The sequence below is a fragment of the Accipiter gentilis genome, chromosome 13 (genome assembly GCF_929443795.1).
Source record: "Accipiter gentilis chromosome 13, bAccGen1.1, whole genome shotgun sequence".
In the NCBI taxonomy this organism is placed as follows: Eukaryota; Metazoa; Chordata; class Aves; order Accipitriformes; family Accipitridae; genus Astur; species Astur gentilis.
The window spans coordinates 9,692,919-9,707,803 of NC_064892.1; positions in this window are offsets into that span (position 1 = coordinate 9,692,919).

The following is a 14,885-nucleotide window of genomic DNA, read 5'->3' on the forward strand; positions in this document are numbered from 1 at the left end:
TACATTTGAGACAAAGGATAATTTATATTAGCATGAAATTGTTAACAGAAATAGATATCATTACTGAAGTTCTGTGCAATTACAAAACTGAGCAGAGTTGTTTCCTTAATAAAAGAAAATAAAAAAGTTTGTATAACATTTCTCCAAATTTAATTTAATTAATAAGATTTTCAGCTACACTATCTGTCCTTATGTCTATACTGCCACTACGGTGTTAGTACATGGTGATACTCTTTCATCTTTATCAAACTTATAATGCTATGTTTATGTTCAATATTTAATGCCTATTTTTATGTCTTGCAGAAATCATTTGCCTTCTTTCATTTTGTTGCCCAGTCTAGTCTCACTTTTCATACTGATATTTCAACTATATCTTACATATTATCATGTTTCCTAAGTACTAAGGACAATATTTATTTATTTCTGCCATGACAGGCTGAGGATACAAGCAAGAAAAATTTGAGGAAGGAAAGACAAATTATTTCTTAAGCAGTTTGTTAAGCACTGTATCTCTACTTTTTGGCTTGAGAAATTAGCATGGTCAAAATGCTGTGTCGATCTGTTAACTTGGCTTCTGGGATAAGAGCAGTGCTGCCATCATGACAGGTTGAACACCAGCCCATCACTTGTATAATTAAGATTGCTACTTCTTGCATGATTTTTTCTCACCCTCCAGTAAATTTTCTGTATTGTATTATGTCAGTTTAAGTTTTTACTAACCCAAATAATTTTCTGCTATACCTTAATTTTTAATCTTTATTAACTAGCCTCTTTTCTAAATCTTTCACAAGCTCACTGAAAAACGCAAACAACTACAAAGATATCTGTGGGATTTCACTAGTAACAACCTTCTGTAGAATAAAAGACTGTTATTCAACTCTTTCATTTCCTACCTTTTATCCAGTTTTTAATCCACAAGACTGTCTTCCCTGTTATCATATAGTGGATGAATTTCTTACAGAGCCTTTGCTGAGGGACCATGTCAAAGCTTTTTAAAAAGGCTTCCATTAACTAGATAGGCACGTCAGCACTCTCAGACAGCTCTAATAGATGTGTGAGGCATTGTTTTCTGGTAGAATAGTAGTACTCTTTTTCATTGCATCATATGTAAATATATACACCTAATGATTTTTAACAAACTTTCATTCCAATGTTTACTGGGAATGTTGGAAAACATCTTAATATTTTTCTCTTATTTTTAAAATGGATAAACACTAACTTTGTGAGACTTATTCATTTTGGACAATATAATGAACCAATGGTCCATGCAAGGTGTATTACATGAAGTAATAATAGCCTAGTAGTTTGTCATCCCCTTAAATAGTCTCATCATAGGGTGACATATCTGTGATACAGTTTTAATATTGCACCTGCAATTTTCACAGAGAAAAATATCATACAATATTTGGCTCTAAAAATACCATGTGAAAACCTTAGCAGAAGCCGAAAATTTAAAATACTATGTTAAGAGGAATTAGCTGAGAAAAGAAAAAGATAAAGCAGAAAGCAGAAAAACATTATTAAGCCACAGGCCATAGTAACAGTGTGCTCAAATCTTGAATATAGTTTCTAATTCTGCTCACATCCACATCTCAACTCCTTTCTCCCCTATTCCCAGATAGAGAGAAGGCTAAGAAACACATACAAAGACAGCTAGTAAGCTCAGATTTATTAAAACAAAACAAAACAGAACAAAACAAAAACCACCACCACCACCAAAAAAAACTTAAAAAAGATTAAATACCTTTTCTCAGTTTTGAAATGATACTTCTGAAGAGGAATACAATAACATTTATAAAATCATGTAAAACATGATGATGTGAATTGGTGTGAACTGGACTTATTACTATTACATAGAATTTGACTATATCAAATGAAACTTGAAGAAAGAAGCTTTTAAGAAAGGGGGAAAAGAAAAAGAATGGGGTTTACCATACAATGGTTTCCAAAACTAAACAGGAATTAAAGTGAGTTATTAACATATCAACAAACAATTAGACAATGTTAGGTGAAGAATCAATCACGCTCTAATAAACAGAAGGCATAAAATTTCTTATTAGGTTGTAGATTTTAAGATAAAACTGTGTCTTTTGAAGGGAATTCTGGTTTTGTCCTGTAAACATAGCTTGGAAAGAGGAAATTGTAATTTTCACAATGGAAAAAGATGGCTACTAAAACTCTGTGGGGCTGTGTGCTCATACAGCTAGAAGACTTCTGCTTTTTAGGGCTACATTTGATCCATGCATACTAATCAAAAGTAAGTGATGTGCATCAGAAAAACGCTTGAAGCATTTTGAATATTTTTCCCCTCTAGAGTTTGCTTTTTTTTTCCTCCGTAAACCTCAGAATTTTCCACAGTAAGATACATCCTAATAAATCTTTAAGGTGAGAAACATATTGCAACAGCGGCATACTTGATTTTTTATCTTAAGGCCTCAGTGCTGTTTAGAAATGTTTTATAAATAAACTGTTTATACATTCTTGAAGGAATATGTTACCTTATTTTGAAGAAAGTTTTGATCAAGGATCATCAATCTGTTTAAATAAACTAATTCAACAAATTGCTCATAGGTTTTTATTTACCTCAGCTGAAGTTCTAGTTCAAGGATTTCATTTGAAACCACTCAGAAAAAATTAGCATCTCATATGATCTTCCTGTTAATGAAATAAAATAAATCAGCTTTAAACTGGAACCCACTGACCACCTTGACATTGGATAAGCTTTCCTTTTTTTTTTTCTTTTTTTTTTTAAACTAAATTTATGTTTCTGAAAGATCCTGTATCAAGAGCCCTGGGAACTGAAATTCTTTTTATATTGACAGATATATTGAACAGATAATGCAAACTGTTCAGACAGCATTGGTGATCCTGTGCTATCCTGACAGCATATCTTGCCTTTAACACATTGAAACATTCTGAAACTGAAAAAGCACATAAAATTTCCAGTCCTTGACTATGCTTAATAGAAACATTTAGGTCTACAGTTTGAAAGTTTTAAATATATGTTTGTTTTAAGCCCTAATCTTTAAAAACTGATAGTTTATTTTCCAAGTAAATTTTAGACAAATAGATTCTGAGCTGCTGTCAAAAACTATGAATAATCCCTGATATTTGTAATATAAAACCAAGGAACATGTAGCCATAGAATTATAAAAATATGTTGTTTAAAAGAGATTTCTGAAGGCCATTTTGTTAACTTTTCATTCAAAGTAGACCTATTGCCAACATGAGAACAGGCTGGCTGTGGCTTTAGCTGAGCCTCATAAACCTCCATAGGTGCAGAGCCCATGACTGTTCAGGGCAACCAGTTCCAGTATTGCACTATGCTTTTAGTTACAATTATTTTCCTAATGCCTGGCATGAACCATTCAAGCCAGGGTTTGTGGCCATTGACCTTTGCCGTATCATCTAGCCTTCTTCCTCTTTGTGACTTGCCTTCAAATAATTGTAGGCTGCTATGAAATTACCTGTTAGCCTCCTCTTCAGGAGTCTAAGCAACCTCAGGTCCCACTCCCTGTCTCCTGTAAGACATGCCATGTAGATAGACTCTTGACAGCCTGGGTAGCCCTCTGATGGCCCTCTCCCATATCTCAAAATGCTTCTTGAATTAGGGACCCAAAAAATGCAGTATTCCAGAGGTGTTATCACCAGTGCTGAATAGAAACAAATAATAATTTCTTTCAGTCTGCTAGCCATGCTCCTCCTGCATGTGGTATTTGCTTTGCCTTACTCCCTCCCTAACTTTTCTCTCTTCTGCTGCTGGCTGCCCTTCTCTCTCCAATACCATATGGTACTGACTGAAGTCTGAGAGTAGGTTTGGTCTGTGAATACCAATGCTAAACGATATTGCATAATTCAACATTTTCCTAATCTTTCTATGTCACTAGGTTGTTTTCCCATCCTTCATCAGACCCAGTTCTTCCCTGAACTTTCTTTAGCAATTAGCATGCCTATAGAATCCTTCTTGGTACCTTTCATGACCATTGTTCATCCTTGCCCATCCTGCTCATGTCCTTTTTCAGCCCCTCAGGTTTTTGACCCTTCACTGTACCCTTGCTTCTACCTTGTATACCATCTTCTCCCAAATCCCATCTAGTAGGCAGGAAAAGCTGAAAATGTTCAGTGAGAAAGTTTTTTTCTTTTTTTTTTTTAATAGCATCTGACCTAATTAACTAATGCAGTTAATTGTATTGATACTTAAAATAAGAAGCACAACAATTTTAAGTATTTTCTTTATAAATGCTCTCATGTTTAATGGTTCAGTTAATTTTTTCTGTGGTTTTTTTCAGTCTTACTTTTGATGTTAGATTTTTTTCTAATGTTTTCCATCAAAGGTCTCTGGCTCTCAGACTTAATGTCCTCATGGCATTTTTGTTCCCCATTTTGTATGAAATAGCCCCACTAATTGTTTCTGGTACTGCTTTTTCATTTTAGGATGAAATTTTGCAAACCCTTATTGATATTATATATACATACATATACATCTTCTTTGTCAAGTCTCCTCTCACATTGTTCCAGAGATGTTCAAAAAGAATGCAGTATTATCTTGATTTTCTAAATCTAAAATTACATATTATTCCCAAATGAAATAATGTAAATATCTTGGGTTTTTGATGCTGAGCTCTGTGTTATATGAGCTGGATACTGAAAACCTAAAGGTAGAGACAGCAACTTACACAGAATTTTGTTATTATTCAAGCACTGATGATAGCAACAGAATTGGTTAAAGTTAAAAAAAAATGGAAAGGAAATTAATGTAAAAGAGGTGATTTTGCAGCACCAAGCATCATTTTAGACCCTGACTCTCCTAGATAGCTTTAAAAATCTGGACGTACCACTCTCAGCTCTTTGAGGCGATTCATCTGACCAGAGGTGAACACCTACCGTATAGGTCCTCTCATCTGAAACATTGTTTATTATATATGCCAGAGAAAGGAGTAGATGTATTCTAAGATGAATTGAATCTCAGAAGAGACAGGTGTAAAAGTAAAATTTTAAAAAGCTAGGACTATGTCCCGTGGACAACTGTCCAGCCCTTGTCTCCATTCCATGGTTCCCTTTTATTTAGCAGTGCAGAAGTAGCTTTTGGGATTGAGCACTTCTGCCTTCTCTCTTTGAGAGCAACTGACAACCTTCAGCTCCTTAAATGGGAATCTAAAACTACAGATTTTCTCTCAGTGGACTGTTACACATATTGCAACACAACAGATTATCTGACTGCATAATGACATATGAACATATCCAGAGTGGAAAAACATTTTAAAATCGACAAATACAATAAACTCTCTAATTTACACAGTTTGCCTTTCATATTTTCAGTCACTCAGGCACGTAATGCTATTGCCACATGTAGTGAGTCTGGCTGTGACAGAGTTGATTTTCTTCCTAGCAACCTGTATGACGGTGTGGTTTGTATTTGTGGCTAGAACCATGTGGGTAACACACCAGTCTTTTGGCTGTTCCTCAGCACTGCTTGCACAGCATTGAGGCTTTCTCCTTTTCCTCTCTGTGCCTGCCCAGCAAGCAGGCTGGGGTGGGCAAGAAGTTGGGAGGGGGCACAATGGGACAGCTCATCCGATCCACAAGGATTCTCACCTTCCGTCTATTTTCTCCCTATTCCATTGGAGAGAGGAGGAAGTGAGCAGCTGTGTGAGTGTTTGGATGTTAACTATGGTCAACTCACTGCACTCCAAAACAGTAGTATAATTTTGTACAAATACTTTAATTGTATTGTTTGTCTAAATTGAAGACACAAAAAATTACCTGATCTTTTATGGTTTCCAGACATAACTTAAACATTTAAATAAGTAAATGAAAGTAGATTACTCCAAATTAATGGGGCATATTTAACTGTAATTTTAATGCTTTCAATTTTAATAACTTGATGCTATTATGTCATATTTATGTTGAGACAGGTGGGATCAGAATCTGATTTTCTTGCCTCTGGACTAACAGATTCCATCATAATGGTCTTCTACCATCTTATATGAAGGAAGTTAATAAATAAAACACTTTCTTAATCTACGTAGGGTATAAAATGAAAGCAATAAAATGTTGATTTCTTGATAAAATATACCAGGACATTGCAAGGGTTAGTTTGGTTCAATGGCTCTATATTTGATATCTATCTTCAGGATGCCCTTATTTTCACAGCATCTTTCATTTTGCTATATTGAATCTTAGGAAACCATGAAGCCTGGCCGATATCTTCTGTGTCATGTCACCAAGCCTAGCATCCAGCTGGGAAGTGGATGTATCTTTTCCTGAAACTTCTGTGCTGGTTTTGGCTGGGATAGAGTCAATTTTCTTCAGAGTAGCTAGTATGGCTGTTTCGGATTTGTGCTGAAAACAGTGTTGATAATACAGAGATGTTTTAGATATCGCTGAGCTGTGCTCACCCAGAGCCAAGGCCTTTTCTGCTTCTCCCCCCACCCCACCAGCGAGGAGGCTGGGGGAACACAAGGGGTTGGGAGGGGACACAGCTGGGACAGCTGACCCCAACTGACCAAGGGATATCCAATACCATATGACGTCATGCTACGCATATAGAGCTGGGGGCAGAAGAAGGAAGGGGGGGACGTTCGGAGTGATGGCATTTGTCTTCTCAAGTCACCATTACGTGTGCTGGAGCCCTGCTTTCCTGGAGATGGCCTGCTGATGGGAAGTGGTGAATTAATTCCTTGTTTTGCTTCGCATGAGTGAACAGCTTTTGTTTTCCCTATTAAACTGTCTTTATCTCAACCCACGAGTTTTCTTACTTTTACCCTTCTGATTCTCTCCCCCATCCCACTGACAGGGAGTGAGCGAGCAGCTGTGTGGGGCTTAGTTGCCAGCTGGGGTTAAACCACGATAGTTAAAAACTACTAAAGCACCACTGAATGTTTTTTTGTGATGATACTTCTGTTCCTGAAGATGAATGAGCTACATGAAACCATTACTTTACACAAGCTATTATATTTTTACTTAACTAGTAGGTCACAGTGAAACTGCTATTTTGGTGACTTGAAGACAAAGCATGTCTTCGGTGGAGATTTTTCTTCGGTTAAAGGAAATCTTAGATGATATAAAGCAAGCACTATATCTTTCTAATCAACTCCATCCCCAGCCATAATATAACAACTATAATAAGTTTCTGGAGTACATGAGTAAACTACAGATACTCAAAGATGAGTATCAAGTCAAGATACTCAAATATGTCTTGGGGACTTTGTACACATAGCTATATCAAAATTTCATTCTTTTAATGAATGCTTTCCCTTCTCTCTTACTCCTTATTTTTGAGAAGGGTGGTCAGCTACAGCTAAAGATCAAACCACTGGACTAACGAGATCCCAATGGAGTGATCAAACGAGCTAAGAAAAGAATAATACAGTACCTTTATTTTACACATGGAATTTGGTGATGTACTTTTTGGTACAGAGCATACGTCTCAACAAGTCATATAAATTCCCTTTAATTTGCAGTATTTTGAAGCTATTAACTACTACTGCCAGGTTTCCAATTTCTTTAATTCTTCTTCAGCATTTCTTTTCCCATTTTTCCTCTTCAAAATATCTGAAAACCAATTTAAAAAAAAATACGTATTTTCCAAGAACTGGAGCATGAAACAATTTTCCAAGTATATGCAGCAGAATAACATTCTGAGATACAGAAAAGACATGCACAATGACTAATGGCAATGGTCTTCTTACGTAGTTAAATTTTGTAAGACCACTGATAGGATAACCCTAAATGACTTCTTAATTAAATGCTATTGAATACGGAAAAAAACTTTGCTTGATTGGGCTGCAAACATCATTCGTCTCAGCTGACAGATTCTTAAATTTTTTAGATAAGTTTTATTTCCTGCTTACAATATCATCCTTTGGTGTTTTTTTTTTTTTCTTATGCTGAAGTATAACATTTATACTACAATTTAAGAATTCTTCAACTGATAAAAAAGCAGCCTCCCAGAGACAAGCATATTTTTGCATAAAATGCTGTGGATCTCCACTCCAAGTCCTGACTTTAACTTAATAGATGTTTTCAGAGTCACCCCAAAGAGGTAAATAGAACTATAGTGTTTTAAATATGATTAATATATGTATCTGTACATTTTACTTAAAACCAATGGATGTTAAGTGTGAAAACTAAGAAACTATGTATCAGTTTAGGTAATACATTTTTCTATACCAAAACCGCTACTAGTAAGAGACCTGAGAAATTTGGTGATTTTTACTTACGTTCTGAACTTCGGGCCAAAAATACACAACAATGCTCTCCAACACCTATCGGCAACTTCTTATATACTGACAGAAAATACATTATCCAATTTGGCTGTGCATGTCTATAAATGAAACATCAAGTTCAATGTTCTACATTTGGCACTGATACCTTTCATTCAACCTTAATAAAATCAAAGGGATCACTTCAAATGAATGACTCCATAATTTTGCCAAAGGATTTCTTAGTAGTGTGGATAGGGAATTGCAGAATGTGAAGAAGTGATTGATGAGAGCTATTCTGATACTGCAATAATGAAGGTCATATTATCTGCACAGATAAACATGACCAATTACTTTACCACAGGGAAAAAAATCTGGAACGAATCACTGCTGAAAGCAGCTAAGAACAAATTAGATGATGTTATCCTTATTTCCCAATCTGAGTATGACATAAAACCAGTAGATTATCTGTCAGTCCCCAGACCATTTGACAGTCTCAGATAACGTTTGGAAAAAAATCAAAATTTGGGGATCAGATCCTGCTTGGCAAAAATCTACTCTATGCAGAAGTTCCCTGTAAAGGAAGCTGCTGTGCTGATCTCTCAAAGGAAACCATAAATAAAATTTTATACTATTTATACAGATCTGTTAGCAATGGATTTTTAGTTACAGATTTTGCACAATAATTTTAACACCAGGCTTGACTAGAACAGTTACTTCCATCCAACAGAATAGTGTTCTATTTACCCATTCTATTTTACAGTAGAAACTTTATCAATTATAGGAACCATACAGCTGCTATTGCTTTTCATACTGCTCACAAATATTTTAGAAAACACTATCACAAGTTCTCTAAGCAAAGATACTAACTGCTACGTTTTTTTCTTACAGCTTTGACTTAGTGTTTCTATTTTTATTTTTCTGTCTCTAAGCTTGAGGAGTCATTATTTTATATCACCTCACACTTCATTTAACCATGTCATATCACATAAATGATGTAATGAAATGTAGCATCACACAGAATTCTACTATCAACTACTGTAAAATCGTAAGTCACAAAGCATTCAAATAGTGGCTGCACTAAACTAGACACAGGAAAAGTCACAGACATGGGAATCAACATATCAATGGAAGTGTTTCCTCAACAAGATGTGGAAGACTTACCTGCCATTCTCAGACTGAATGGAACACTAAATATAGATAATTCTACCTGATTATTTCATGCCAAACAATTTACAGAGATCATACCAATAAGACTGACCCATCTACAGAATCAACTCCAGTAAGAATTTTATTTTCCTTAGAACAGGATAAACGGAAATGAGAGGGAAAAGAGGAGTTTTCATATGAGTGTCCTGGTTTCAGCTGGGATAGAGTTAACTGTCTTCCTAGTAGCTGGTACAGTGCTGTGTTTTGAGTTTAGTATGCGAAGAATGTTGATAACACTGATGTTTTCAGTTGTTGCTCAGTAGTGTTTAGACTATAGTCAAGGATTTTTCAGCTTCTCATGCCCAGCCAGGGCACAAGATGTTGGCACAGGACACAACCAAGGCACCTGACCCAAACTGGCCAATGGTGTATTCCATACCATGTGATGTCCCATCTAGTATAGGAACCAGGAAGGGAGGGGCGGGGAATCACCGCTCGAGGACTAGCTGGGTGTCAGTCGGCAGGTGGTGAGCAATTGCCCTGCGCATCATTTGTACATTCCAATGCTTTCATTATTGCTGTTGTCATTTTATTAGTGTTATCATTATCATTATTAGTTTCTTCTTTTCTGTTCTATTAAACCATTCTTATCTCAACCCAGGAGTTTTACTTTTTTTCCCAATTTTCTCCCCCATCCCACTGGATGGGGGGGAGTGAGTGAGCGGCTGCGTGGTGCTTAGTTGCTGGCTGGGGTTAAACCACGACAATGAGTTAAACCCAAAACTTTGCAGATTTGGTGTTACTTGCTAAATTTCTGTAGAACTTTAATACAGTTTGTGTAGACTTCAAGATTTAGTCTTGAATTTCCCACCTGGTGTTCAGAACTCTGCTTTTTCTTTTTCTTTTCTTTTTTCCCATGGAAGATAAGAAATATGAAAATTTGGTTTAGTCATGTTTTTTTACAGCTGAATATGCATAGTGAAACTGCATGATGATGACAACTTTACTTTTGAACAACCTGAGAAGTTCTATAATGAAAAGTAAAGCCTTTAAAATTCTTTTGTGAAAGCAGTTCAGGTATCTCTTCTTTTTTTTTTCTTAATACTTCTGTCTGACTATTGATCTAAACTTAGTGTCTCTATAATTTGCCACAACCTAAAAGCATGTACACAGATGTCTGATAACTTGTTAAGCCACTGTAAACTTACTGTGAAGCTGGATCTTGCATCTCACCATTATTTCATAAAGGAAAAATGTGGCCCTTTGCATTTTTGCATGCTGTAGAGAGAATTTTCCATAGATGTTGGCATGCCAAATTGTTGAAATCAAACTGTGGAACAATAAATCCGACTTTTTTCCAGAGTTCTGTTTGTCAAGTGCAAAGTCTGCTGAAGATCTAAGAGTATTAATTAAATGAAAGGGAGATAAGTATTTTCTGAAAAATAAATGATGTCATGCACAGTAAGTAGCTAAAACACACCGTGATGAAATAATTCAAACAGTGCACAAGTAATACATATATGCAGGATAAACAAATGCCTAAAGGTTAAATACAAAATCAAAAGAGAAGAAAAAAAAGAGTATCTGAAAAAGGAAAACACCTTATTACACTGTGTTTCTTCAAAATAAGTTAAGAATTTAGGCAAAAGACCCCCAGGTTTGTGCATTCTTTGAGGTATACAATAATATAAGCTTGTGTGTTAACTTTAACAATAATTTGTTCTTGGAGCACAGATATATATTATATATATAAGATTTATAGTGAAAATAAAGCATAGACATTTTTCTGTATGAAGATTTTATACAGAGTATATAGTGCAAATAATATTTTACTTATTTGTCACTTTCAATGTGTATCATGGAATTAGAAAAAAATTAGGTCGGAAGGGACTTTCATAAGTCAGTTAGTCCAATCCATTGCTCAAAGCAGGACTGGTCAGATAAGGTTGCTCAGGGCCATGTACAGTCAAGTCTTGAACTTCTCCACGGATGGAGATCCCATCGCCTCTCTGGGCAGCCTGTTCCAGAGTTTGACTATCCTCAAGAGAAGAAAAAAAAAAAAAAAATAATTGCTTATATTTTCCTTATGTCTGATTGGAATTTCCCACCTTCCACCTTGTGTCTTTTAAATCTTGTCCTATTGCTGTACCTCTCTGAAGAGTCTGGCCCCATATCCTCTGTGTCCTCCAATGAGGTAGTTGTAGACAGTAACAAGGTTCCCAGAGGCAAGGCTGAGGGCTGATCCCTCAGCTTCTCACCGTAGAACGTGCTCCGACCCTGACTGTCCTGATGGCCTCCACTTGACTTGCTCCAGCATGTGAGTCCTTTTGTTATTGGGAGCCCAAAACTGGATATAACACTCTAGATGTACTGAACAGAGGGGAAGTATCATGACCCTGGTCCTGCTGGTGACACTCTCACTAGGGCAGACCAGGATGTATATGGCTTTCTTTGAGGCAAGGATGCACTGCTGACTCACGTTCAATTTGTCCACCAGGACGTGTCAGTTGGAGGCTTGTTAAACCGGAAGACACAGATTGCTAGCCCATGAGTTTTGTCTGAGCTGATAAGACTGTGGAGTCAGGCATATATATATACCTCCACAAAAATATCTGTAGAAGACTTGTTAAATTTTTGTTTACAACATACAACCAAGTGGTTCATGAATGACCAGATCATATTGCAATGCTCACTCCTAGCACAGTAGCAACATGTCACTGTTTCAAATCTCTGAGGAAAAACAACAAAACCAACAAAAATTCTGTCATTATTTGCACCCCTGTTTGGATGTGAAAGACAAATGGAAGAAACTCTTAACACAGTAATGTTTATTCACATATGAGAGCAGTCTGTTGAATGAAAAGTACTTACTCAAGTAAGAATGCACTTTATTTGGCACACCGTGTATTTTATTTTTTTACTTCCTGTCCTTTTTTCCCCTTTTCCCCTTTATGCATTTAAAAAAAACACAAACCCAAACAAACCTAAGAATTTGCTACTGCAAACTTTTACTCATATGAGGGCTACAATATCTACATGAATAATCCACTCCAAGCGTCTGAAGCCTATACAGAGACTTAAGACTTTGAAGGTACATATTATGTGTGCTTTACCTTCTTTGATATTAAGTGATTTACTGTAACTACTTTTAGCTACTATAAGAGGTATTTAAATAAATTGCTGAGTTAAAATAAAATAGTACTCCACCCAAGTAAAGTAGTAATTTCATGGAAGAACTAATTAACCCTTAACAATGGAAGGAAACACAGGTTTAGGAAAAAAACACGTCTGAAAGAAATCTGCTCTTGTTACTAATGCCTGTATAAATTTAATATCTTTTATCTTACAGCCACTTGAATCTTTCTGACTTCTTCTCATGGAAGAATATATTGTAAATTCTCTGGTTTTTCAGACTAACCATTCACAGCCTGATTAATTTATACCTGCTGCTTCTTGCGTCAGTGCTGATAGTAATTCATTCTTTGCATATTTGTAGAGAAGAAAAAAAAGTCTCTTAAGGTTTTATGTTTCTATGCTAAACATTTTGATTTTTCTTATTTGATAGGTTCTTTTTTCCCCGAACATTTATGAATTTAACAAATCTGAATAAAACCTTCCTAATTCTAAGTCACAAGAACTGAACACCGTATTTTTATGAGGACAATATTAACCAGTTCCTTGCAAAACATCACTGAAACTTCATTGCCTGAATGGAAAAAATTATGCTCTTATACTTTGGAAGATAAGTAATTTTTTTAGTTCTTCATTGTCTAGTCTTCTTATGAAAAACTAATATTCCTCAGCTAATATCAACTGATGTTAGCATTATCTGAGTCTATGGGACTATTAGCTATTTATAGTTATATATTTATATTGGTCTAATAAAATGATAAAAGTCTGAAACAGCTTAATGGCCTGAACATACATTAAAAAACATGCTATGAAAATACGTGCTTTGGGCAAAAAACAGGGACCAAAATTATAGACTCCTCAAACACTTATGTCCCCACAGTGCTTGCCTGGGGACTAATGACAATGGCTCTAGTGATTGCTAGCCAACAAATTGCCAGGAGTTACAGTAGAATATGAGCACTCAAACACACTTTCTTTACATTTTCCCCATTGGATGGGCAGAATATCTATTACCCAGTTCTGGATTACTTTTGATGATAGTTTATATCATCTCCAGATGTAGAGAGACCAAGACTACAGAAACACAGAACATATTGCACTGTTTATCACAGCATACCTTTTTCTAGTAACAGTGACAACTTTTCATATACATGGTAGTCTTGAATATGATACTATTTATATAATTAGGATCACAGTATCAGAACTATAAACTATAACAAACCTCAAAACTGAATTCTAGCAAAATTTTTCTGATTGGACTAGTAACACATCTTAACTGGAAATCCTGAATATAAAGACATAATCTGTTATGGTGTTTGCATAATACTAGAAGGCGGAGGAGGAGTGGGAGCTGTAGTATTGCTGCTGTTAGTTATTTATAAATATAATTCTTTGCAGTAGAAGTAGACACGTTTTTTTTTCAATTTATTAAACAAATAGCTAGTGAAACTGAGGAAGCCTTCATTAAAAATAGCAGATTTTATTTAGGATAAAAGCCAACATGTAATACTTTTCTTTTGGAGCTTGTTGTATTAACAATTGTTTTTAATATAATTCTCTGAACTTACATATATATCAGCAGAATTTGTGTTTCAAATCTTTATAAAGGCAACAGCTGAGTAGATCAATACAAAAATTATTGTATTCTCTTCATTATGAGAATAAAGCTTGTCTCTATGCAGAAAAAGTGTTGCTTAGTAAGTAAAATTCTGTATATGAACAAGTGTAATAAAATGTCCTCTGAGACTGAAATAAACTAATTCAAAATATATAGAAAGGCATCTGAAGCAAAGAAATTAATGATATGTATTTTTTGTTGCATCCATCATGCAATTATTGCATGATGTTTTAGAAGAAAATAAGTAATACTCTATTGCAAAGAAGTAAGTATATTTTATATACTATGGAAACAATACTTCAGAAAAAATATATTGCTTAAAATAAAAGATGGCATCCTGTAACACTAAAACCAGAAGTATGTATTCTAATCAAGTGCTTAATTCAAGGGCAGAACAAAAAAGTGATGCTTCAATAAGGTGAGGCAAAATTAAATAGTTTATAATGTGAATGTTTTAAAGTGAGATTTGAGACAATCTAGTTTAATAATAGGAAAGGAAATTCCTCTGTTTCAGTGAAAACAGTCACACAAAAGAAGGTTTGAAGGATTGTAAGAACAAGAGCAGAAAATCTGAACATTTTTGTGCCTTGTTGAAGTAATTCCCTCATTCACTGAACAGAGAAGTAACATACAGAAGACACGACCTAGAAAATGTCTAAGAAAAAAACCACTGCCACTATTGCAAGAAATAGCTGTCATAGATGTCATGCCTTGCTAATCTAGAGCTTTGTCCAGACTAAATTGTGAAAGTGTGGTATGCCCAGGCCTTGAGTCCTGGTTCT